The following is a 26,278-nucleotide window of genomic DNA, read 5'->3' on the forward strand; positions in this document are numbered from 1 at the left end:
GTGAAAAAAACAGAAAGGTTTTTTTTTTTTCCAAATCAACTTAATTATTTATGATCTTGACCTAAGTCATCCCTGCGTCAGACTTCGTTTCTTCTTGTCAGAAATGCACCCACGGTATCAGCCAAGGGTGTCTGTAGCTGAGAGGTTTTACCTGTGTATTTTTACACCGAGGAAGAGAGTCTTCCATTTAATTGGAGAAATTCTGTCTCCTAGATAAGATTCTCTCTTCCTCTCCACCCTCTCCCCACTCTCTCTTAGAAACACATTGCTCTACTTTTGGGAAACTTCTTCTCCAACAGTCTGCAGAGCTCAGTCTCATGAGAATGTCTGACAACCAATAGGAGGAAACAGCAGCTTATACAAGGTGATGCTTTACACATCAGAGGAAAGACTCAAAACAAGGCATCAATTCCAAATAAATCACTCTCCGGTTGGATTTATAGAAACATTTCTTCTGTGTTCAGAGTCCTCATTAGCAGAAACCAGCAGAGGAGCTGGATTTTTATAGAATGTGCAGACATACCATAATTCACTCCCTCTCCCTCTCTCCCTCCCTCCCTCTCTCTCTCTCTCCCTCTCTCTCTCTCTCTCTCTCCCCCCCGCCTCTCTCTCTCTCTCTCTCTCTCTCTCACACACACACACACACACAAAATTGGAAATGAGTCAGGGCTACCATTAGAAAGCATGCCTTCAGATTTGCCTCAGAGGTAATTATGATGTTAAAGGAAGAAAGATAAAATCTACCCATGAAAGACACATGTATTTAGGCACTGATTACAAAGTAGCCTGTACTTACCTCTGCCTTGACCATCACATATACAGCTTCATCTCTTAAAGACTTTGAATTGTTTATTCAACTCAAGAGATATTCATTGAACTCCAATTATTTGGAAGACACTGTTTTATTTTTCTTAAATGTTTTATTTATTTTTGAGCGAGGTAGAGAGACAGAGTGCAAGCTGGGAAGGGGCACAGAGAGGGAGACACAGAATCCAAAGCAGGCTCCAGGCTGTGAGCTGTCGGCACAGAGCCCGATGCGGGGCTCGAACTCACAAACCGTGAGATCATGACCTGAGCCGAAGTCGGACGCTTAACTGACTGAGCCACCCAGAAGCCCCGTTTTTCTTTTTTTAATGTTTTATTTATTTTTGAGAGAGAGACAGAGAGACAGAGTGCAAGCTGGGGAGGGGCACAGAGAGGGAAACACAGAATCCGAAGCAGAGAAGACACTGCTCTAGAAACCACACAGATGCCCAGCTGAGTAAGTCATAATCCTTAAATAACCTTATGGTTAAAAGAGGTTGCGAATACAAGACATACAGTAAATATGTTACTATGTACCTATACATACATATGTATAAACAAAGGCAAATTTCATAAAAGCAGCATAAAAATACTTTTGCATTACTAGAGTATGATATATTTTATCGGAGGCATTTGCTGTGGTTGTGGTATACCCATTATGCATCATGCTATGTGTTGATTAAAGTTTACATGACAAGGGGCGCCTGCATGGCTCAGTCGGTTGAGCGTCCGACTTTGGCTCAGGTCATGATCTCGTCGTTCTTGGGTTCAAGCCCCGCGTCGGGCTCTGTGTCGACAGCTCAGAGCCTGGAACCTGCTTCCATTCTGTGTCTCCCTCTCTCTCTGCCCCTCCCCTGCTTGTGCTCTGTCTCTAAAATAAATAAACATTAAAAAAAATTTTTTTAAGTTTACATGACAAGATTTTCATTAGATTTTAATTAAGAATTTTTTTAAATACTCTGCATGTTGTGCATTGGTACGCAAGGATTAGCAGGGAGTTGCATTACAAGAGCCTATTGGCCAAAAGAAGAAAGGTGCTGTGCATTTTTAAGGCCCAACTGTGAGTGAGTTCAGACTCCTGAAGCATTATGTTAGAATGGGACCAGCTGTAGGTTACACCCAGTAAGTTTAAACACCCTGATATTATTGTTATAAAGGCCAATCTCATTACTCTGTAGCAAATCCCAAATTATGTAATCATGACATATATAGCTCAAATCTCATCAATATCACAACAGCATGTAACAGTGCATGTCTATTGTCAAAGTAGGAATACCGCTCCATTACATGAATTTGCCCTTAACTTATTAAATATGCCTAAAAACATGCAACTGTTATAAATTAATAGAAATTTAATTATGTATTTATTGCTTGGCTAATTCCACTTTCTTAAGAAGTAGCTCCATATATATTACTTAATAAAATTCAACAACCATTCCTAATAATCAATGCTGTAGAAGCAATGTTTAGAGCCCTTGACCACTGAAGTCTCAATTAAATACTCATTTTAGATACTCTGCTGTCTGTGCTACTCATCCACAAGACTTCTGAAATCATTCTAATTCACGATTATTTCTTTCCTCATCTTAAGATTTAGCTTGGGACATATTTTAAAAGCCTATCCAGATGGATCAAAACAACTTGATGAATAATTTTTTTTTTAATGACTTAGGAGACAGAAGGAAATGTGAGAAGTGTTATACCAAGAGAATGCCTGCATTCTTGCCCTTGATGAAACCTTTCTCTACAAGCTTCCGAGACTTTTTCATTGAGCTAAAGTAATAGGAGTTTATTGAGTTTCTCAGAACTAAAATCTGCCCATACGTCCTTCATGTTTTCAGATGAATCTCAATACTGCAGAGATACATGGGTTTGTTTGTAGGCTGGTGGGCACAGAGATAAACTTACGATACAACTAGTTCAGGCTAATCTTTCCCATGATTATGAGCTGGGGGTGGGCTTGGTGTGGGTCTACGGGAGGGGTGTTTGACCACTTTGTGTTCTTACAGCCAAAGGAGTGCCAAGAACAAAAGCAAGGGGGCGCCTGGGTGGCTCAGTGGGCTAAGCATCCGACTTTGGCTCAGGTCATGATCTCACGGCTCCTGGGTTCGAGCCCCGCTCTGGGCTTCGTGCTGACAGTTCACCGCCTGGAGCCTGCTTTGGATTCTGTGTCCCCCTCTTTCTCTGCCCCTCCCCCATTCGCCCTCTGTCTCGCTCTCTCTGCCTGTCTCTCCCTCTCTCTCAAAAATATATAAACAAACAAACAAATAAATAAAACAAGAGCAAAGATCTTAAAAACTAAACTCATGGACCAAGGATCTTTAAAACTCCTTGGGGTTATGTAAATCCTCACAGTAATCCTAGGAGATAATGTGTTACCATCTACCATTATAGGACAGGAAGCTAAAGCTCAGAAGCCATGTACAGAGTAAGAGGTAAACCTTGAACAAGAATCTAGAGCACTCAGGGTGCCTGGGTGGCTCAGTCAGTTAAGCGTCCGACTTCAGCTCAGGTCATGATCTCAAGGTTTGTGCGTTCGATCCCTGCGTTGGGCTCTGTGCTTGACCGCTCAGAGCCTGGAGCCTGCTTCAGATTCTGTGTCTCCCTCTCTCTCTGCCCCTCCCCTGCTCACACTCTGTCTCTGTCTCTCAAAAATAAATAAATGTAAAAAAAAATTTTTTTAAGAGAATCTAGAGCACTCTACATAACAGAACTGTTGGTCTATCTGCTACAGAGAGCTTCGCCCTCGCTAAGCAAACAATCCAGGGTTTTTGGGTGGGAGTCTAAGTTCATGACTGTTTCTCTCTCGGCCTATGAGTAAAACGAATCCCCAAAAACCATTCCTAGGGGGCAAAAATATCCGATTTAAAAAAAGCATTCTATGCAGATTTGAATCTAAGAAGCAGTAATTAGCCCACTAGTGATACTATCCATTAAGGGAAGCGGTCACATGGCCATAAAATGTTAAAGCGGAAGTGATGAGGGATACAAGTAAACTCACCCCCTTTTCAAAATGTTTCCCACGGGTATCTGGAAATAAAACTTAGACATCAGGTTTCTTTGCTTTTCTCCTGCTTCCCTTTGCCAGGGCCAACATAAGTAAGGAAAATACTGTCTTGTTAAATTTTTCAAATGAATAAGAAAACAGACAAACAGAAAATATCTGGTATATTAATCTGGGAGACATTCGTAGTGTTAAAATGTGAAATCTACGAAGCATAAAGTAACCCAACGGCTAATTTGGAAGGTATCACAGTTCCTGGCAGTGAGGAGTATTGCCCACCTGGGCTCTTGACTCGAGGTGTGAGGTTTGCTTAACACTTCTCCCTTTGACACACCTGAGTGAAATACCTGGAGGACTTCTTTACATGTGATTTTGAAAGACAATAAGTATGGAATCAACTGTACACAGTTCACCTAACATCGTAAACTATGTCCATTGTTATATATGAGCTAATATGTATGTTTATATACTTACATTCTGCAAATCCATTTTTTAAGGTTCCATTATCCACCTCTCCTCATTTACTCAATTTTTCACTAACATGTATCCAATAAGTATTTGTTGTGCCGCTAGCAGGCACTGGTGGAGATATAGGGTGAATAAGACATCTGATCTGAATTTATTAAAAGTCTACTAGCGCAGAGTTTTCGGAATAAGCAGCACCACCAGGTAAAATCTTGAGACTGTTGGAAACACATCAGACCATAGAACGGGATCACAATTCCTAAGTAAAACATACCTAAGCAATCCTCCCTTGCTAAGAGGTAAGTTGCATCTTTGCAACAGGGAAAACCCTCAAATACCTGAAAAATAGCCCGTATGTGTAGACATCCATGCTTGATATTTTGCTGTGCATGTCTCTATAACTCAACTGGGCAGAAAACTTCTACTTGGTAACCAATAAGGCAAAAGAAAGTTATCAATGGATGCCAATACAAATTCAGAATTCTGCCCCCAGGGAGTACGCAGAAACATGTAACCTTCAGGGCACCTGGGTGGCTCAGCCGGGGTTGAGCATCGGACTTCAGCTGAGGTCATGATTTCACCATTCCTGAGTTCGAGCCCACATCAGGCTCTGTGCTGATAGCTCAGAACCTGGAGACTATTGCAGATTCTGTGTCTCCCTCTCTGTCTCTGCCCCTCCCCCACTCGCGCGCGCGCGCGCGCGCGCTCTCTCTCTCTCAAAAATAAACAACCATTAAAAAAAGTTTTAAAAATAAAAATAAAGAAACACACAACCTTCTCCCTCCCTCCCTCCCTCCCTCCACCACCCTGCTGGAAAGGTCTTAGCTTGACTACAGGCTATGGGAAAAATTGGTTTTATGGTAGCTCTAAAGTATAAAGGGCTTTATGAAAAACATTAAGTTATATAAGGAATAAGTTACAGAAATACCCTCTCACCATGAAAGTTTTGAACATGGAAGCCCCCTCCACACCTCTGCCCATCAAAATGCTGCTTTCAGTTGGCTCCTCTTTTTAGAAGTTTCTTTTGGACAAAAGCATTAGGATTTAAAAAAAAAAAAGCTTAAAGAGAATCATGCTGTAGACGTTTTCTCAATTAAATTTTAAGGCCTCAGATGTCTTTTCACATCAGCACATAAAGATCAATCTCATTATTTTAATGATGGAGCATTATTTCAAATACAGAAATATAAGAAGGCATTTAATCCCTATTGATGTATTTTTACAATTTTTCTAATTCTTTGCCAGTCCTTCCTAAGTGATGGTTCTGAAAAGACAAATGATATCATCTGAATAGCTCTGGGAATACATTTATAGGGTGTGGTTTTCCACAGAAGAGCTTGCTAGGAGAATTGTGAGTCACAGCCTTCAACTGTTGATAGACGCTGCTCTGACTTTCTGCAGAATGGCTTTGCCTATCCTATCAATGATGTTGTAGGGCTGCACTTGGCCTTACATTATCATCAGCTCTTGATACTATCCATCAATACAATGGTGTCATTAACTCACTATTGTTAATGTGCATTACAGTGAATAAAAATGCAGTTGAGAAAAATTTGCATAGGTGTGCCATTTCTTTGTAATTTTTCCTCAACTTGCACTTTGAATCATCAATCCATTAAAATTTTTTTTGTCTTTTTGTAGTTGGTATTTCTGGAGTTCTATCATATTCCATAAATTAATCCAGGGTCTGTGAACTATGTGGATGTTATTTCTCTCTCCATCTCTCACTTGCCTTTTAAGTTGATGATAGTAGTTTTGGTAAAGAAATTTCGTATTTCTGTCAGGTCAAATCTATCATATTTTCTGATTTTCTGCCTTACTTAGGAAGTTTTTTTTTTTTTTACCATCTTTTATCAACTCAAGATGATATACATCTCAATATGGTATTTTTTTAATCCTAGTCTTTTATGTTATTTTTTTCATACTTTTCACGCTTTGGTCTTCTATTCATCAGATATTTGCTTGTGTGAAGAGGAAACTAAAGGCCTAATTTTACTATCCACTTGCCATAAATTATGTATGGAGTATTTTATTTGGTCCCCATTGATATGAAATGCTACATTTTTCAAAAATATTATTTCAACACAATCTGCTTCCAGGGTGTTTATTCCATTTACGATCTATATATTTATTCATGTACCAAAATCACACTGTTGTAATTACTCTAATTTTAAAGTATGTTTTGATAGTTGCAAGGACAATTCCTCTACTTTGTATTTTTCTAAATATCACAGACTGTAGGGGGTGGATGAAATGGGCAAAGGTGGTCAAAAGGTACAAAGTTCCACTAATAAGTCACGCGATAGAACGTACAACATGGTGACTATAGTTAATAATGCTGTATATTTGAAAGCTGCTTAGAGAGTCAACCTTAAAATTTTTAATCACAAGAAAAATAACTTGTACTATGAATAGTGATGAAAGTTAACTAGACTACTGTGGTGATCATTCTGCAATAGATACTAACACTGATCATTATACTATATACCTAAAACTAATGTTATGTGACAACTGTATCTGAATCTAAAAATGTATCACTGACTGTGTATATTTTCTCTAACATACAAACTCATCAATTTGCCAATATTCATTATCAAAAGTGTTGGGACTTGGATTAGATTTGCATTACATATACAGAAGTTTATGGGGATTAATATTTAAAAGGAAAAATGTTTCAATCTGTTCAAGTTTTCTTTTAGGCCTTACATTATCATCAGCTCCTGATACTATCCATCAATACAAAGAAGTATAATTTTCCTCACATGTTACACCTTGCTTGTTAGGTTTATTTTCAGATAGTTTGTGGGGTTTTTTTGGCTTATTATAAATAGGCTTGTTTTGCAGCACATTTTTAAATTGACTATTTTTGACAAGCAGGAAAACTGTTGTATTTGTATATGCATCTTATATCCAGCAACTTACTGACTTCTCTTCCTATCTCTAATGTACTTTTTTCAACCTTATGGATTTTCTAGGTCCAAAATTAATGTCTGCAAATAGAGTTTATTTTCTTCCTTTCCAACATCATTACCTCAACACTTCTTTCTTATTACAGGGGCTAGGACCTTGAGTACAGTGTTGAAAACGAGGGGTGATAATAGGTATTTTTCTGTACATCTTGACTTTAGTGGGAAAGCTACTAATGATTTACCATCAAATATTTTTCTTACCATAGGTTTCTAGTAGATACTTGTTGCTACACTTTGGTAATGTGTTCATTTTACTCCTTAGTAAATTTTTTTTAATTAAAAAATGAGAACTAAATTTTATCAAATCAAGTTATTTAGGAATCGATTTCATCAAATGGGTGTTTCCAGTTAATATTCTATTTAATCTATTAATTGATGAATTGCATTTATAGGTTGTCTGATGTTACATTCCTCAAAAAACACTTCATTATGAAGTGATTCTTCAATTTGCTAATAATTTATTCCAGTATTTGTATCTTTGTTCTTCAGTGAGATTGGCCTAGAGTGTGTGTGCATGTAACAGTACCCTTACGGAAAGGGTTGAGAAGCTTTTCCCGCAGCTTCCATGCCATGGAAGGTTTTATGTAACAGAGAAACATTCAGAGACTTGACCATTAAATATAACTTGCCTATATAACCATTTGAGTTTCATATTTTTTCCTACGGTTGACATCTATATAACCATGGTATATTTGCTGAAACTAAGAAATTAACTATAAACTAACGTACAGACTTCTTTAATCTGTATGTTGAAACAAACTTTACAAACAGCCAGCATTGCTCATATTTATATTATTTTCCCCCCACCTCATTTCAACCACATTTCTTTAGTCCACGCTAGCCTTCTTCCTAACACACCGCCGCAAAAACTGCAACATAAAGGCAACCCAAATCACTAGTTCTACCTCTCGACTTCTCGGGAAGGACCTCTTCGACCTGAGTGTGCTGTGTGCAGACACACTCTCTCTCTCTCTCTGCACTGGGTACTCTCTGTTCTGAAAAGCCAGGAAGTGGTTTGGAGGAGGAAGTAAGAGATAAAAGGAAAAGAATGATTCCAAATCAACCACACTAAATGCAATGTGGGATCCTGGATTGGATCCAGGAATAGAAAAAGGACAGTGGTGGAAAAACAGTTGAAATCCAAATGAAATCCACAGTTTAGTCCACAGTATTGTACCAATAGTAACGTCTTCGTCTTAAAAAAATATACTATGGTTATATAAATGTCAATACTGGGGCAAATGGGTGAAGAATATAAGGGAACTCTTTGCACTATTTCTGCGAGTGTCCCATAAACTAAAATTTTTCCAAAATAAAGTATTTACATAGTTTCAGCCGTAGATTTTGGCGAGAAAACAGCAGCTTTTAAGCTGAATAGAACTGGAAAGGGTTCTAGTGCATAGCAGTCACTGACGTTGTCAACTTCTCTCTCATCCACCATTCCACATCTTTCCCCACCAAGAGCACAACGCTGTATTATTGTCTTTTGTGCCTACGAGGCACGAGTTTTCCACGTTCATGGAAGAGGTTGTGTGTACATGTGCATTCATATATACACGTATGACTGGTTCTGCAGATACTTGAGAGACAAAGTTGCAGAAATGAGAGTGATGATAAAAGAAGAGAACCAGCTGCCACGTACTCTGTATTATTCTCAAGTTCAATGCTGAGAACTTTACATGTATTACCTCATGTCATGCTCACAACTACCCTCTAAGTTGGATTTAGTGGCTTTCTTTAAAAGTGAGGAACCAGGCATAGGAAAATAGGTCATGTACCCAAATTCACAGGGCCAGTAACCTCCACAGTTCAGCGATCTCTCTTTCTGACTTCAGATATCATGTGCTAAAATGCCACTCAATTATATACTTCCTTATGACAATAACAATGTGGTTGAAACTTAATTTTCAAAAACAGAAAGACCAATGCTCGATTTAATAATCTGGCTATTTCGGGTCATAAAATTCCCATGCCACCATTAACTCACCATAGGACCCTAGGACAGCCACAATTCCTCTATAGCTTTCTTTTTTTTTCCCCCCAGATGTAAATAGGTGTAATACCTACAATTTTACAGAATGGTGGGGAAGATTAAGACAATGTAAGTGACTTCAGAGCAGTATCTGCTATATGGCAGGTACTCAACAAACATCAGTTTCTTTCCCATAGATCCATGTTATCATTGCTTTACTGGTATGTCTAGAAAGAGGGGAATTTTGCCATCCTTATATTTGTTTTTAGTTACACTTTAGTAGCTAAGAGAACCTTATATTTCACAGTAACAACAACAACAACAACAAAGACTTACATAATACTGATAGAGCACTAGACAGTAATATAGAGGCATATAGATAAACATATACACATATGAACACATGTACAATATATGTAAACATTTAACGTGTACTGTCATATAATATATAATATACAGCAAATGTATATAACAATATATATATACACATATATGTGTATATATATATTTTTTTCAGATGATTCTCAGACTAGTTGGATGAGGTAGGTATTTTTTTTTTTTTGAGACAGAGAGAGACAGAGCATGAGCAGGGGAGGGACAGAGAGAGAGGGAGACACAGAATCCGAAGCAGGCTCCAGGATGTGAGCTGTCAGCACAGAGCCCGACACGGGGCTCGAACCCACGGACTGTGAGATCGTGACCTGAGCTGAAGTCGGATGCTTAAGTGACTGAGCCACCCAGGCGCCCCAGATGAGGCAGGTATCATTATCCAATTTTACAAATAAGGAGTCCAGGTACAGAGAATTAAATACCAGGCTCCCAATCAAAAGCTGGGAAGGAGCAGACCCAGGATTTGAACTCAGTCAGGTTGGCTGCCGAGTCCACGTTAGCAGCTACTACTCACTGGTTTTAAATCTGCTGTCTGATGATAATATTTGGTATGGATTTTAAAAGCCACAGCGTTGCTGCTCCTAAGACACTGCAATATCATGTGACAGAAAAGTCAGAAACTTAAGTACCAAAATCTTTCAAGCTACATTTCCAGTGAGATGTGTACAGCTTTCTGTTCACCTCAAGCTGAATAACACCTTATGACTTTAAAAACCTGGGACATATTCTTTAATTGATGTGATTAATGTAGGAAGTATTTATGCATGTCTCATAGCTAAACTCTCTGGGTCCTTCTTGACAGAATGCCAATGTAAGTCATTACCGGCTAAAGGAGGGGTAACACTGAGTGATGGTTACAAGACCACATGATGTACCCTAGCCTTGCACTTGATTGAAATGACAGATGTTAAAATGACATTATTCTGATCGTTCTGGGACATGCATCTGAAAGAGGTCGGAAGTGCAGACAATTTTACCTTAAGGTCATCATTAATTCAGGTTCAAAGAGATAGTTCAGACATAATCGAAAGAATCAACATTCTTTAACACTGCCTGAGTTCCCTCAACTTTCTATTATATTCACTTTTTGGGAGGGGGCCTTCTGTCACAAGGTAGGAAAGACAGCGGGGGACAGGAATGGGAAATACGCTCCCAAATTCAGGTAGAAAATACTTTATATTTTAGCTAAATCTTTAGCTTGCAAAGTGGCCGCCTGCTCTTTGTGGAGTCCAATGTCAGCACTTGACCCAGACTGTGCTCTAACCATTTTACAGGTTTATCTTTCTAATTTAAGTGCACAGAATGGGTAATTATCATTCCTGATATATTCTTATTGTCCAACTGGGTACCTGGTTTGTACTTACTTAGTTGATGATTTATTTTAAATCAAAGAAGCACCTGTAACTCCACCATTCAAGGAAAAAAAAACAAAAGCTAAGTTCTTGACAAGCACCAAATACTAGCTGTGGGATTTCCCATCCCATTCCCCCAGCTCCATAAAATGAAAGTAAACGTCACCTTGAATTCCTTGATCATGAGCCCCGCATTCTCCCTTGATAGGATTTTATTCAATATTTATACCTAAAAACATTTTCATATTATTGTTTTTCACTTTATGAGGCGGTATGGAATTTTTTTCTACTTATTCCATTGCTAAGAAATGCCTGCATTTTTTTTGCATGACACAGCACTGCATTTATTTTGAGTTGCTATAGAGTTCTATATCCAAAGTTTGTTCATGTACTTTTCTTCTAAAGGCAGTGCATTGTTTCCAGGCTATTTTCATCCACTACTGTGAACAGCCATGCCACAAACATGACTTTGCTCTCTATATGCAAGGTTTTCACTGGAATATTGTTCCCAGGCGTGGAATTGCCAGGTCACAAGTAATGAGTGTTTGACTTTAGGAGAAATGCATTTTCCAGAGCGACTGTGCCAATCTTTGTATCCACCCCTAATGCATGAAAGATCCAGGTGTTCTAAACCTCCCCAACACATGGGATTTGTCGGATACTTTAATTTTTCCAAATGAATGGGTAAAAACTGTCTTTTTCAAACTTAATTTTCCCCCGATTGTTATTAATGATGAACATCTATTCACAAAGGAAGAAGTCACTTCTAAGCGACAGGAGTACTGATTTTAGGAAGTTGATTTTTTTTTTATCTATTTATGGACAGATCTTAGATTAATATGAATTAACCATAAAAGGAAATCTGGCGCCTGAGGCCGGGGTGGGGAGAGGGGAGGATGATTCCTACCTTATTAACAGATCAATCAGAAAGTAACTGGAAGGTTCATAGTAACTTCTCTGCTAGACAAAACTTTTCCTGTCCCTTCTCGTTAACTGGCAGCATAAAAGGTTAGTAGCCTTTTATTCATTTTTTATTTTTCTCTGTATCTAGATTTTACATGTCTTTATGTGAAGAATTCTGAGACAGGTTGAAAATCAGGGTCTCTAACACATGGGTCAAGTCCCCACGCAGAGTTCCAAGGCTCTTACATCATTAGATCTGCTGAAGAAACACCACTGTCCTGGGAATTTTAATCTTAAAATGTTTATAAACCACATATTTTCTGGGCTACGGAAGTACTTCATTGTACTGTACTAACTTAGGTTAAGGGCCAGCAAAATGTTCTGGAAAACAGTAAACATTTTAGGCTTTGCATACCAGACAGAATCTGTTACAACTCCCCAGCTCTTCCTTTCCACAAGAAAGTGGCCATAGGCAATATATAAGTGAATGAATGTGGTGATGTTCCAATGAAACTTTATGAAAACAAGGGGTGGACCAGCTTTGGCCTATGGGCCATAGTTTGCTGACTCCTAGTTTAGTTCCCCAGAGATCTCCATTGCCCTGTAATCACAAGTAATGTTACTAGTCTATCTACTATCAGAGTGGCTAATCATTTAAAATCATCACTACGTATTGCACATACACTTTCTGCTATAATCTGTTACAATATGTCATGTTATTTATATATGTGTATATGTGTGTGTGTGTATATGTATGCATTTATATAACTGCATATAATTACATATATATAATTGTAGTATAATATGCATTTACTTTTCAGGTGTTTCTCTTAAGCAAGAAAGTGACATCTCAACTTTTCTGATGCAACTTTAAGTCCCACAAATAAATCAAACCTTAGCAACAACTCAGCAGGGTAGATAAGGTTCTGTCCAATGCACAGGTCAAGGAACTGAGGTTCAGAGAATTTGAATAACTGCCTCACGGTCATACAGGGAATAAACAGCAAAGATTAATACATGAACTTGGATTTTCCTTGTCCCAATTCTTGCACATTTTCAACTGAAGTGTGCCCCCAGTGTGTCCATATGGGATGGGAAATCAGTGTGGTCTTTATTTGTGGACCCAGACAGTCACCATCGTAGGGTCTATTGGAAGTTTTCTTTTGTTTTGTTTTTTAAATATACTGAACACTGGTCTAATCCCTTTGTGTGCAGTATCTCATGTTATACTTATTCAACTCATTAATATTAAATTTTTAATATTGATGTTATACTATCCTGTTGTACACACGAAGACACTATGGCTTGGAGAAGTAAAAGAAGTTGCTTAGAGTCACATAGGCAGTAATCTGCTAAATCAAAAACCACACAGGAGCACCAAAGCTGATGCCCTTGGGCACCCAGCCTCACTACCTCCCAAATGACCACATAAACACACAGTAGGTGAGGAACTCTTTCAGGGAAAATGAATGCATTGCCTTAAAAATGCTGGCCATGTAACTGCCTGGCTGTGAGCTATCATCATATACCTTATCACCATTCGTGTTTTCTTACAATGGACACTTTTCCTCCAGAGCCATAACATATCTCCTGCCCTCATGTCCTTGGTGTCCATAATGCAGGGTACCTCTTTCTCAGGAATATTGCTACTATTTCCGTCAAAGGGCAGAAAGAAGCTGCTTTCTGAGGGATTATAATTTCTGGCATGACTGTCAAAATATTGCTGAAAGGGCTCTACAAAAGTTTGATTTTAGAGGTGTGCTTATTTGCCTAAACGAAGAGACATTCATAACAACTACTTGCCTTCCTGCCTTCTTCTTTTTTCCTTCCTCCATTCCATCCTCCCTTCCTTCCTTTCTTCCACTCATCCATCTATCCATCCAGCCATCCACCTATCCCTAGCTCACTCAACCATTCATCATGTGGTTGTTCATACATGCAATACTTACTGGGTGACAGCTATGTGTAAGGCATTGAACTCAGATTGTGTCATTGTCCTCAGGAATTATACAACAAAGAGAGGTATAAAAATAAGTGAATTAAGTAAAGCCTACTACCCAACATGCAGTTCACCTGGGAGCTTGTTAAAAATTCAGAATGGCAGGCCCCAGCCCAGACTTCCTGAATCGCAAGCTGCATTTAAGAAATGTGTACATGTGTGCACTTAAAAGCTGGAGAAGCCCTGTAAAACAGTACTGTCACAGATGTGTAGCCAGCCAGTAGTATCATGGGGGACGAGGGTAGCTGAAGAGACTTATCCCCACTTGAAGTAGGTATTTTAGACATGTTTCATAGGGGATAATGCCTGAGCTCAGTCCTATGCTAGGTACAGATGTTTGCCAGGGGGGACAAGTTAAGGTAATCTATGGAGAAGGGAAACTTGAGCCCAGACCTCGTATAGTTCTGAAACAACTCAGCGCTCTTAGAAACCAAACAGAAGTCAGGGTGGATGAAAGATATCCAAAGACGATACTGGAACGTGTGTGGGGGCGCTAGTCTGGCCAACCACTGAGTCGCTCGGGAACTGAGAATCTATTCTATAGGCCCGTGGTTTACTCCCGGCTGCAAATTAGAATCCCTTTGGGAACTTTAACAATACAGATACTGTCCTCACAGATTGTGATTTAATTGGCCGGGGGTCAGATAATTTTTTTTAAGTTCCTTGGATAATTCAGATGCACAGAGGAGGTTTAGACCACTGTTTAGGGAATTGGGAAGGCCGTGACAGGTGTTACATAGGAGAGCGGGGTCATCTGATCATTCTGTTGGTTTTCAGAAATCACACAGGAGAGACGCAATGGGTGTTACCCAGGGGAAAGCTAAAGGGACCGGGTAGGTGGAGTAACCGCAGACAGTGGGCTGGGGTCACCCCGCAAGGAGCAATAGGGCCAGTGGCAAGCAGAAAAGCACACACCAAGGTGAAGACACCTACACACAAATTTGAAACTAAACTTGCCTTTGAGCCAGAACTAGCCAGAGGATCACCAGGTTACAACCCCTGGCATCATAACACTCTAAGGATATTAAAAGGTTAAGGAGACATAATCAATAGACTTCAAAATTACTCTAGTGTAGCAAAGGAAAGAAGGGAAGTAAGTCACATGAATGGTGCTCCCATTCACAAAAACAGGGACCAAAACAAGGAGGGAAAAGTCTGCGGGGGGAGGGGACAATCCAGCTCGGTGAGTTTGAAGTGCTTGTGGGACTTGACAGAGACGGTTAAATATCCACCTTGTGCTGTGCTGGACATGTGGGGTTGGCATTAGAATGAGCAGTTGCCAATGTGCAAGTGTTGGCTGATGCCAGAAGAATGGCTGAGAATCTCTTGAAAGAGCACATACAATCAACAGAGGGAAATACCAGTATTTCAGAGGCTGAAAGAAGCACACCAAAGGCTGAAGGACAAAGGTCAGTGGGTTGCAGAGCAGCAAGGGGACTGTGATGGACGATGGGCCAAGAAGGAAGAGGGAGACAGGGTCCACTTTACTCCACCCGTGCAAGGGCTTTGTTAGATCTTTTCTTAACATTATTCTTAATATGAGAGATACAGCCTAATAGTTGACTTTAATATCCTCCAATCTGGAATGTTCCAAAACCCTTAGAATTTTATAGTGGAGACCAGAGATTAATCTAGCTTGAACTTCTCCAATAGAGTCCCCACACTGATCCTTAAAGGGGACGTCAGATTTTAATTTAACATTGCTGATGACATTTTCCTTCCTTTTAAAAAAGCTCTCTTCTATGATATGAACATGAACACACCTAAAAACTTTCAGTTATTGAATACTAATGGAGATACTACACTAGACTCTGGGTAACAGGGCTAGTTTATTTCAACATTTATTTATAAACTCCATGGGGGCATTAGGGATATCAAGAGGAGTGAAACTGGGGTCCAGGGCCTTAAAGAAGGCATAACCTGATGGTGGAGAGAGATGTATCAACCAAATGCCTTCTGTATAATATGTCAAGTGCAGTCAATGGCATGCACTTGTGTGATGAGAGATGCCTGGCCTGACCTGACCTGACCTCACTTGAGCTGGCCTGGGTTTCTGGAAGTGGCAAACATCAAAAGCTTTGTGGAAGACATTACAACTGAGTTGAGTGATGAAGGGGAGTTAGGATTCGGCAAAGAAAAGAGGGTAAGAGTCTCCAGGCAGTGGGAATAAGATGTGCAAACTGCTTGACTTAGGGGCTGTGTGGAGCATGAAAGGCAGACTGGTAAAATCGGGGGGCTCGGCTGGCCGACCAGGAGATGGGAGAAACAGTCCACTGGACCATGTGATGTGTCAGCCCAAGAAGCTGGGTTTATCAAATGCCTCGATCTTAGTACCCTTGTTCACACAAAAGCTAATGCAGAAAACCACCAAAGGAAGCAAAGACAGAACTTTCAAGTAACTGCAATCCACAGGGGAATGTGGACTTCCAGGTTTGACTCAAGCAAATAAATATAATATGAAACACTGCCTCGAGAAACTTCTAAGTTAGTCGGCAAGACAAATGTGCATAGAAAGCATGAGAAGCCATGCACCCCAGGACGAGGGTGACAAGAGTGAGGAAGAGAATTATTTTCCTCCATGGACAAAACAGAAATACACGTGCATTGGCTCAGAAGAGCTGGATGAAAGCAAAAAAGAAAAAAATAACCTCTCACTCAGGGTTCCCCGGTTTTATTTTATAACCATGTAGTTTCAAACTCTACACACTAATGAAGAGGGCGAAATAGGTTCAAAATACTCAGACTGCTGGCTTGAAACTGTCTGTGCAAACTTTCATTTTGATTAATATAATTGAAGTGTTAAATGTGTAGCTGCTAAATTGCAATCAAATCAGTAAAATGTGATTCAATTTTTGAACGAACCTGTCGGAAGATCTACGGGTAGGCTGCCCACAGTGAATTGGCTTTACACAGCTTACGTGCAAATACGACGATTTTATAAACAGGTAAACTGAGACATTGAAAATTCAATCTCCTGATGACAGAGAGTCAATAGTTGACTATCAAACAGACCACCAAGGTCCCTAATAAACCAAACTGATGTTGTCCCCAGTGACTCCTTTGTAAAGTGGAACAGATTTAATTACATTCTAAATCAGCATATCGAGAGGCACCTAGGCAGGTAATAAAAAATTCACTACTTCATTCTATCCTAATTCACCACAAATGTAGATACAGACGCAAAAAATCTTGGGAGTCTCTATAGGGTTCATTCTGCAGAATACAAAGTGTAGTTTCCAGCACGGTAAGTTAATTAATAAGGAATTTCTGCCCATGACCCTATTTTTCTAAGCCAGACATGTCAGTAGTAAATGCCCCAAACCTTTCTCCAATTGTCCTTCCACCAATTCTTCCCCTTCCCATCCTATCCACATCTCGACCCCCTCTTCACTTTCCTCAGCATCCAGTCTTGAAAATATCTGAAGACACGGGGCAGTTCTTTGAGCCCTCGGAGAAAATAGCATTTTAAGCAATTATTCAGCAATAAACATCAATAAGGAGCCATTTAGTTTCTCCTCCACGGCCAGGAAGATGATGAGGAAACATAAAGTCAGTCAGGACCCTCCTTTCATGGAGCTTAGAGCCTCATATGGAAAAACCAATCAGAGTAAATGTATTAAATGCCTTGAAAAGGGGGAGTGCAGGGTCCCAGGAAAGCCAACAACAGAGGTGCCTGGCCCGGTCTCACTCGGAGAGGCATGTGTTTGCAGGAAAAACTTCTGAAAAACAGAGGGTTCCTTCAATCAGGTGGAAAGCGAGAGACACAAAAGAGAATAAACAATCACAAACATGTGGGAGTGGATTCTAACCCTGGCTGCACTCAAGAAACCTCCTGAAGAGTTTTACAGTTTTCAAATGCCCTTTTAAAATGCCATTTCTATCAGAATCCCTGGGGATGAGGCCCAAGCATCACTGTTTTCCAGCAATTCTTTAGGTGATTCCACTGTGCAGCCAAGGTCGGCGTCTACTGATGCACAGACTGAGGCAAAGAAGGATTTCTAAATAAAGTATTGTTACTCACTCACCCTTGATATCAATTTTTCTCTTCAGAATGCTGCTAGAATTCCCTAGAACTTTCAAATCCTTTAGAAATTTAGGGGTGCCTGAGCGGCTCAGTCAATTAACCATCCGACCTCGGATGAGGTCATGATCTCACCATTTCCAAGTTGAAACCCCACGTCAGGCTCTGTGCTGACGGCTCAGAGCCTGGAGCCTGCTTCAGATTCTGTGTCTCCCTCTCTCTCCGCCCCTCCCCTGCTTGTGCTCTCCCTCTCTCTCTCAAAAATAAATACACATTAAAAAAATAAATAATTAAAAAAATCCTTTAGACATTTAAAACGAATATACCAACACATAACATCTCTACAGAACACAGAGAGAGAGAACACAAGCCAAGGACTCTACCTTATGCTGATCAACAATTTTTTTTGCCGTTTATTCATTTTTCAAAGACAGAGACAGAGCACAAATGGAGGAGGGGAAGAAAGAGAGAGAGAGACACAGATGCTGAAGCAGGCTCCAGGTTCTGAGCTGTCAGCCCAGAGCCCGACGCGGGGCTCGAACTCACAGACTGCGAGATCATGACCTGAGCCGGAGTCGGACGCTTACCCGACTGAACCACCCAGCCGCCCGTGAACAATTTTAAAGTTCACAAAAAGCTGAATAAAATGGCACTGCTTTAATGAAACAACACATCTTTTGTTCATTACTCATCCAAGGTTTTTACTCCACTGTCATGATCAGTTTACATTCCCAGCGTAAGAGCCAATGCTAACAAACCTAAAGATATTTTGCACAGATTTGAGGACACACCCCCAAGAGAGGTTTGGGGTTTTGTTGTATAATAACAATTACTATTATTTTAATTAAAGTCTCTTCACAAAAGAACCACAGCATTGGGTGTCAGGAAAGCTATGAAGGAGCTGGTTTGTTCCCTTGGGTGAGAGAAAAAAAAAGAAACATCCAAGGAGCACCTACTACATGTGAGGGCAATTTTTAAAGTGTTAGTGATTTCAGTCCTCACAGCTCTCTGAGGTATATATTATTAATCCCACTTACGGACAAAGAAACCAAGGCTCAGAGAGGAAAGTGACTTGCCCTGTGTCACACAGGAACTCGTTCCCAGGACTGCCAGTTGGCAAAGGCCTTACTACATACCCTGGCCCCAGGGAGCATGATATGGTGGGGTCCTTCTAGTCAGGGTGTTAGAACTGTTTCACACAGGTGGAATTAAGAATTTTTTTAATGTTTATTTCCTTTTGAGAGAGACAGAGAGAGAGAGAGAGAGAGAGAGAGAGAGAGAGAGAGAGAGAGCATGAGCAAGGGAGGGCTGAGAGAGAGGGAGACAGAATCCGAAGCAGGCCCCAGGCTCTGAGCTGTCAGCACAGAGCCCGACGCGGGGCTCGAACTCACGAACAGTGAGATCATGACCTGAGCCGACGTCGGATGCTTAACCGACTGAGCCACCCAGGCGCCCCTCACATAGATGGAATTCAGACTAAATTACAACCTTCTCAAAAAACAACTGTGTTGCTGAATATAGTGACTTTTGTATAAGTTAATGTAACTTTTAACTGACAGCTTAAACGAGGTAACAAATGCCTAAAATTTGAAAATAATTGTCATCTTGATTTAAGTTGTAGGTTTCTCATAGGACGGTCGTGGGGGGAAGTGATGTTCATTTATCAGACTTGCCAAAACCTCACAGAAATCTGATACAACAGACGTGAATGTCTGAATCACCTGAAAGGACACTGGAACAACAAATTTTAATTCAAGATGTTTAAAGCTCCTCCCCCATACTAGCATTAAATCATAACAAAGTTTCAGCCACGTGAAGATTACAGAGCTGGAAAATGTTCACACAATACTGATGGCCAGTAGTTATCAGATACCTAGTAGTAAGGGAAAGGCAAACCAATTGCCCAGTCTATTTAAGAAACATCTATTACTTAAATCTTTAAATTTATTTTGGTAAGTTAACATGCGTTTCACACTATGCTTTGTTCCACAAATGACTTGCAGAACTCAAGGCTCACTCCTAGAAAATGTAGGAATTCTCGGGAGATCATTTGTGCACTCACTTCATTCCTGTGTACATTTTTCCTTAACCTCATTTTTCTTATTTCAAAATCATGTTATTTTTATGGAGTGTATGCACCCTCTCTGTCACAATGGGAGGATAAAGAAGTAATTTTTATATGGATTATCTACCTGGGTGACACAGTAAAGAACACACGATAGCGAAATTTTTGGTAAATATTTTCTAACCAATCAATCCTCAAAAGCCAAATTATTTACTATTAGTGACACAGTAAGAGGGTAGAGGCAGGCTTGGAAAATGGCAGGAACTAAGGCAGCTGTGAAGGACCAAGAGGCAGCAGGCATTGAAATGATCTTTTTTTTTTTTTTTTAAGTTTATTTCTTTTAACTGTTTTAATGTTTATTTATTTTGGAGAGAGAGAGACAAAGCAAGGGAGGGGCAGGGAGAGAGGGAGACACAGAATCCAAAGCAGGCTCCAGGCTCTGAGCTGTCAGCCCAGAGCCCGACGCGGGGCTCGAACTCACAAACCACAGATCATGACATGAGCTGAAGTCGGAGACTTAACCGACTGAGCCACCCAGGTACCCCCTAAGTTTAATTATTTTGAGAGAGAGAGAGAGAGCACGCGCACGTGTATGTGTGGGTGTGCAAACAGGAGGGGGGTGGGGAGAGAGAGGGGAAAAGAGAACCCCAAGCAGGCTCCACACTGTCAGCATAGAGCCCAACATGAAGCTTCATCTCAAACACCGTAAGATCACAACTTGAGCCCGCCCCATGAATCAGATGCTTAACCGACAGACCTACCCAGGAACCCCTGAAACGATCTTTTCAACAAGAACAGTTTGGCCATGCAAACAGACATTGGACACGGTGGGGCGGCTGTAGGATACCAGCCGCTACTGGAGAGTGTCCCCCCGGGCACTGACACTATTGCTTGTATGAATTCGAAGCAGCCCTGTGCCTATAATTCACTCAAAACAGAACCCAGTTGGCTGACCAAAGCCACGTACGTATTCACTTTCCAGTTGCCTTAGCGGGGAGAGGTGGGGAGCCCCTGCCCTGAGACAAGACTCCCACTGGTGAACACCGTTGTCACCACGGTTTATTCTACCTGGGTGGTGCCAATGCCACATGAGTTGGTTAGCGTTTTGAATGTTACCATGGAATCCCAGCTCCCTCCTGCTGCATGCAGACTTCTGAATCCCATCAAGACTGACACGTGATGACATTGTCCCAAATAGGAAGACGCTGGGCAGCCAAAAAGTTGACAAATGTTACAAGACTTGAATGAGATCAGCCAAAGAGTCCTCTCATCTCGTATGTATCTAAGCAGGATGGACAATTATAAACATTACTAGGGAAATATGACGTAATTTGGGGAATAAGAAACACACCTATCCCAGGGGCACCTGGGTGGCTCAGTCGGTTAAGCGGCCAACTTCGGCTCAGGTCATGATCTCACGGTTTGTGAGTTCGAGCCCTGCATCGGGCTCTGTGCTGACAGCACAGAGCCTGGAGCCTGCTTTGCATTCTGCGTCTCCCTCTCTTTCTGCCCTTCCCCCACTCATGCTATCTCTCTTTGTCTCTCAAAAATAAATAAATATTAAAAAATTAAAAAAAAAAAAACAAACACACCTACCCCAAATAGGAATCAAGGAGTTGGAGTGCCCGTGGCTGAAAATCCTATCAAATAGTTATTAACAGTAATCTCAAAGCTTGGACTAGATCTCTGTGTATTTGAAGGAGACGTCATTATAATCGAAGTGGCTTAGCCACGGGCCATTTCTTATACAGGGAATGCCTTTAGTTTAACAATCTGAAAGGAAAGGAAGGGAAGAAAGAGAAATAATTTTGCTGTCCATAATTATGTGAAGTACAGGGGCGCCTGGGTGGCTCAGTCGGTTAAGCATCCGACTTCGGCTCAGGTCATGATCTCGCGGTCCGTGAGTTTGAGCCCCGCGTCGGGCTCTGTGCTGACCGCTCAGAGCCTGGAGCCTGTTTCAGATTCTGTGTCTCCCTCTCTCTCTGACCCTTCCCCATTCGTGCTCTGTCTCTCTCTGTCTCAAAAATAAATAAATGTTAAAAAAAATTAAAAAAGAAATTATGTGAAGTACCAACTCCACAGTAGGAAAAATCACTTTCACTAAAGGAGTGCAGACTGCAGTGTCTATGGGAATTCACTTTTGTCCTTGGGAGTTCCAGGTATGTATATGTGTGTTGAGTTTAACCGCCCTAATGGTGCCTGGTGTAACAAGAGCGGAGGTATCTAAGCAAGAGTATCTTGGAAAGTTCTGTCTCTTGCAGAGAGCTCTCTTGAACTCTTGTCATTTACCAAGGTATTGTCAACAAATGCGCCCGTCATAAAAGGTTCCCATACAGGGACGTCGCTGGCAGAAGTTTCCAGGAAACATAAATATCTCCAGTAACAATCGCTCTAGTTGTGGGATGCCTAGGTGGCCCTGTCGGTTAAGCATCGGACTCTTGATTTCAGCCCAGGTCATAACTTCACAGTTCATGACTTTAAGTCCCACACTGGGGTGATGGCATGAAGCCTGCTTGGGATTCTCTCTCTTTCTCTCTTGCTACCCCTCCTCTGCTCTCTCCCTGTCTCTCTCTCACAAGAAATAAACTTCAAGAAAAAAATTGGTAAGCAACCGTTCAAAGCCCTTCAGAACTCCCTTTTCCTTTGCCTTCCTCTATTGAGCAGGCTCGAGAACTGACATAATCACTTTCCCAGACTCCACCATAGCAAGGGGTGGCCATGAATCACAGCCTTGGCCAGTGTACCTGCAGAGCCCATGGGTGAATGTACCTTATCAAGTAAAATTTGTGCTCAATGACACCGTCTTTTCTCTCACTTGTTTTCTTTGTTCCTGCCTGGAAGGAGGACTTAATACCTTTAATTGCAGCAGGCATCTTGTATCTTTGGGAACAAAAGTCCCAAGCTGTGCATGACAGAGTAGGAAGTTAGAAGTCTCATGCTCTGAATCTACCACTGACCCACTCCTGGGCTATTTACCCTCAGATGTCAAGTTCCATGAAGCATATATTGACCCTGACATGTTTTAGCTGCTGACGAAATGCAATCCTAACTGTGCAGTGTCTCTAACTTGGGTGATTCTGGTGACAGTCAGGTCCCTGGCAACGCTCAAAAGCACTGTCTTTACAGATTCAATGATCTTGGCCTTACCATGAAAATGACACTCTAACTCACACATTTAACAAATGCTGTGGGGTAAACTATAAAACACTTTCTTCTGGGGCATCTGGGTGGCTCAGTCGGTTAAGGGTCCGACTATGGCTCAGGTTATGATCTCACGGTTTGTGGGTTTGAGCCCCACGTCAGGCTCTGCGCTGACCGCTCAGAGCCTGGAGTCTGCTTCAGATTCTGTGTGTCCCTCGCTCTCTGTCCCTCCCCCACGTGTACTCTCTCTCTCTCTCTCTCTCTCTTTCCCTCTCTCTCTCTCTCTCTCTCAAAAATAAGTATTTAAAAAATTTTGTTTAATAATTTATTGTCAAGTTGACTAACGTACAGTGTATACAGTGTGCTCTTGGTTTGGGGGGGTAGATTCCCGTGATTCATCGCTTACATACAACACCCAGTGCTCATCCCAAGTACCCTCCTCAATGCCCATCACCCATTTTCCCCGCCCCCATCAACCCTCAGTTTGTTCCCTGTATTTAAATGTGTCTTACGGTTTGCCTCCCTCTCTGTTTGTAACTTATTTTTCCTTCCCTCCCCTATGGTCTGTTAAGTTTCTCATATTCCACATATGAATAAAAACATGTATCTTTTTCTGACTTATTTCACTTATAAAAAAAAATCTTAAAGCATTCTTCTGTAATGTGGAAGTAATTTGCATGTCTATGCTTCTTTTTCTTCCTAACCATTGGAACTGGTGTTGTGACAGAATCCCAGATTCCAGTACTGTTATTTAATTGTTGTCATTGTTATTTTATTTTGTTTTACTTGCCTTGTTTTGAGCTGCCCCTAACTATAAACTGGAAAACAAGGATTAAGAGAATAAGATATAATGTTTTCTTTCATTTTTTCATATTTACAAATTAATTATACAAATTACACAATTCCATGAAACACAGTGATAATAACTTTAGCTCCATTGATGGCGAACATTTTCCAAATTGTTTTTTTTTTTAAATTGTTTCTCTTCTTAAAGTGAATCATACTCTTAGATTCCAACATATTACTATAAATCAACAAGTTCATTCTTTTCATATTCCACCCTCTTAAAGCCTCTTTTTCTCCCTGAACTTGGTCAAAGTTATGATCAAAACTATTGCAGAAATCAGTTTTAACTTTAAAAACAGATTTTTCCCCCAATAGCAGGAAATGCAGAAAATATAAATTAAGTCCTGTCATTTGGGGAAAAATGAATACATTTTAGAAACATGTAAGTTTTTCAATTCCTACACTTCCAGTTTCTTTGAACAAAATGACTTCCCTTATAACAGCTTGTAGAGTTTTAATGTCTCCTCCTGTGAAACATGCTTGCGGTGGTTTTTAAATGGGTGAAGTCTGTGGTCTTAGAACCACAAAACACTTCGGGGTGTTGGTCTCAAGACCTAAGGGAAGACTGGCCTCTCTGTCAGAAGGCTGCTGTTCAATACTGAGTAATGGTATACTGGGAGAAAACGTTAAGGAAACGAACTGTCCTTGGCTTTTGTTCTGGTTTTTTTAATGATGTGATTATTTTAGAAGTTTGATTTCACAGAATGGTAAGTCACAGTGTATCATGTGCCTAAATTCGTTACAACTTATAAACAAGCAAGGCCAGATCCAACATACAGGTAGAGTAGTGGATATGTGTATTGGCATAGAAGTTGAACTCTCTTAGACACTCACTGCGAAGAAGACTGAAGCCTCTATTTGGAAGTTGAATTTGGCAGATACATCTGGTGACATTTACAATCCACAAAGGCCCACTGTTAAGTATTAAATTTAAATGGGTCATCCTGAATTTTTATCTCCAGCCGTGCTGATATATAAGTTATTCATTGAATTAGTGCCTTATTTGTTTTGTTGAGGAAAAGAGAGAATGTGAAATAAATTCCACTTTATATCATAGTGGAGGATTCGGGTGGAATTTCCAAAGTTTGCAAAATTAACTCCACATTATTAATGTCTCCTTCACCTTCTAGAACACAGAGCTTTCTCACGCTTAGAACACATGGAGGCAACAAAGCAACACGTCTACGCGGAAGACATCCTATGAATAGGACAGATGCACCTGGCAGACCAAGGGCAACAAATATAGCTGCAAATCCTACTTAGGAATTTATTCCCAAAAGTGACTTTTCAAATTCCAAAAATATATCTACTCTTAAATCTTTCAAGGTAGTTCACTTATAGAGATTTCATGAGAAAGAGATCCATTTTCCCAATTCTGAAACAGTAATGAGAAATGTCCAAATGTAGTTGGTATTGACTTTCTAGCTTCTCTACATACTTAGTATCCGTAATCAAAAATAAATTAAGAAAGGTCTATCATACAAAAAAAAAAAAATGAGTATATTCCTAAGGACAAGAATGGTAATAAAACAAGAAAACATCAAGAATGGAGGCCCAGAAGCAAAATTCCTGGACCCAAATTTAGCTGTAGTATAACGGTTCTAAACTATAGTCAAGATCAAGAGCTTGAGCAACACGAGGGAACATAATTAAAATATGAATTCTCAGGCCCAACCCCAAACCTACTTAATTGGAAACTCTAGGGATGGTGACTAGCCATCTGTTTCAAGAAATTCTTCAGGTGCTTCTGGAGCTTGCTAAGGTTTAAGAAGCACTCACCTAGAACTGGCCACCTATATGATTTGACCATGATAATAATTTTGTGCCTTGTTTTTCTCACTTATAAAACTGGGGGAAGGAGGTGGTGGATAACACTATCTCTTTCTCTCTCTCTCGAACAGTAAGTGGTCAATTAATTTTAGCTCTAGGTAAGTCATTAGAGATTTAAAGATAACGTGTTTTCATTTTAAATGCCTATTTTTAAGAGAGCACACAGGAGTGGGGCAGGGGGAGAGAGAGGGAGACAGAGGACCCAAAGTGGACCCTCCATGCTGACAGCAGGGAGCCCAGGGTAGGGCTTGAACTCAGAAACCGTAAGATCATGACCTCAGCCAAAGGTGGACACTTAACTGCCTGAGCCACCCCAGACACTCCAAAGATAACAATGTTTTCAAGTGACTACTTTGTGTAGTTTGGTGTGATAACATATTCCTTTTCTGCACACAAAGTGATTTCACATACATTATGATTTTTTACCCTCATTTATGCCCCTAAGGTGGGAGAGACAGGAATTATAGTCGTCTTTCCCCTTACACCCAATAAATATGTATTAATTACCGAAGCCACC

The sequence above is a fragment of the Prionailurus bengalensis genome, chromosome A1, assembly GCF_016509475.1.
Source record: "Prionailurus bengalensis isolate Pbe53 chromosome A1, Fcat_Pben_1.1_paternal_pri, whole genome shotgun sequence".
In the NCBI taxonomy this organism is placed as follows: Eukaryota; Metazoa; Chordata; class Mammalia; order Carnivora; family Felidae; genus Prionailurus; species Prionailurus bengalensis.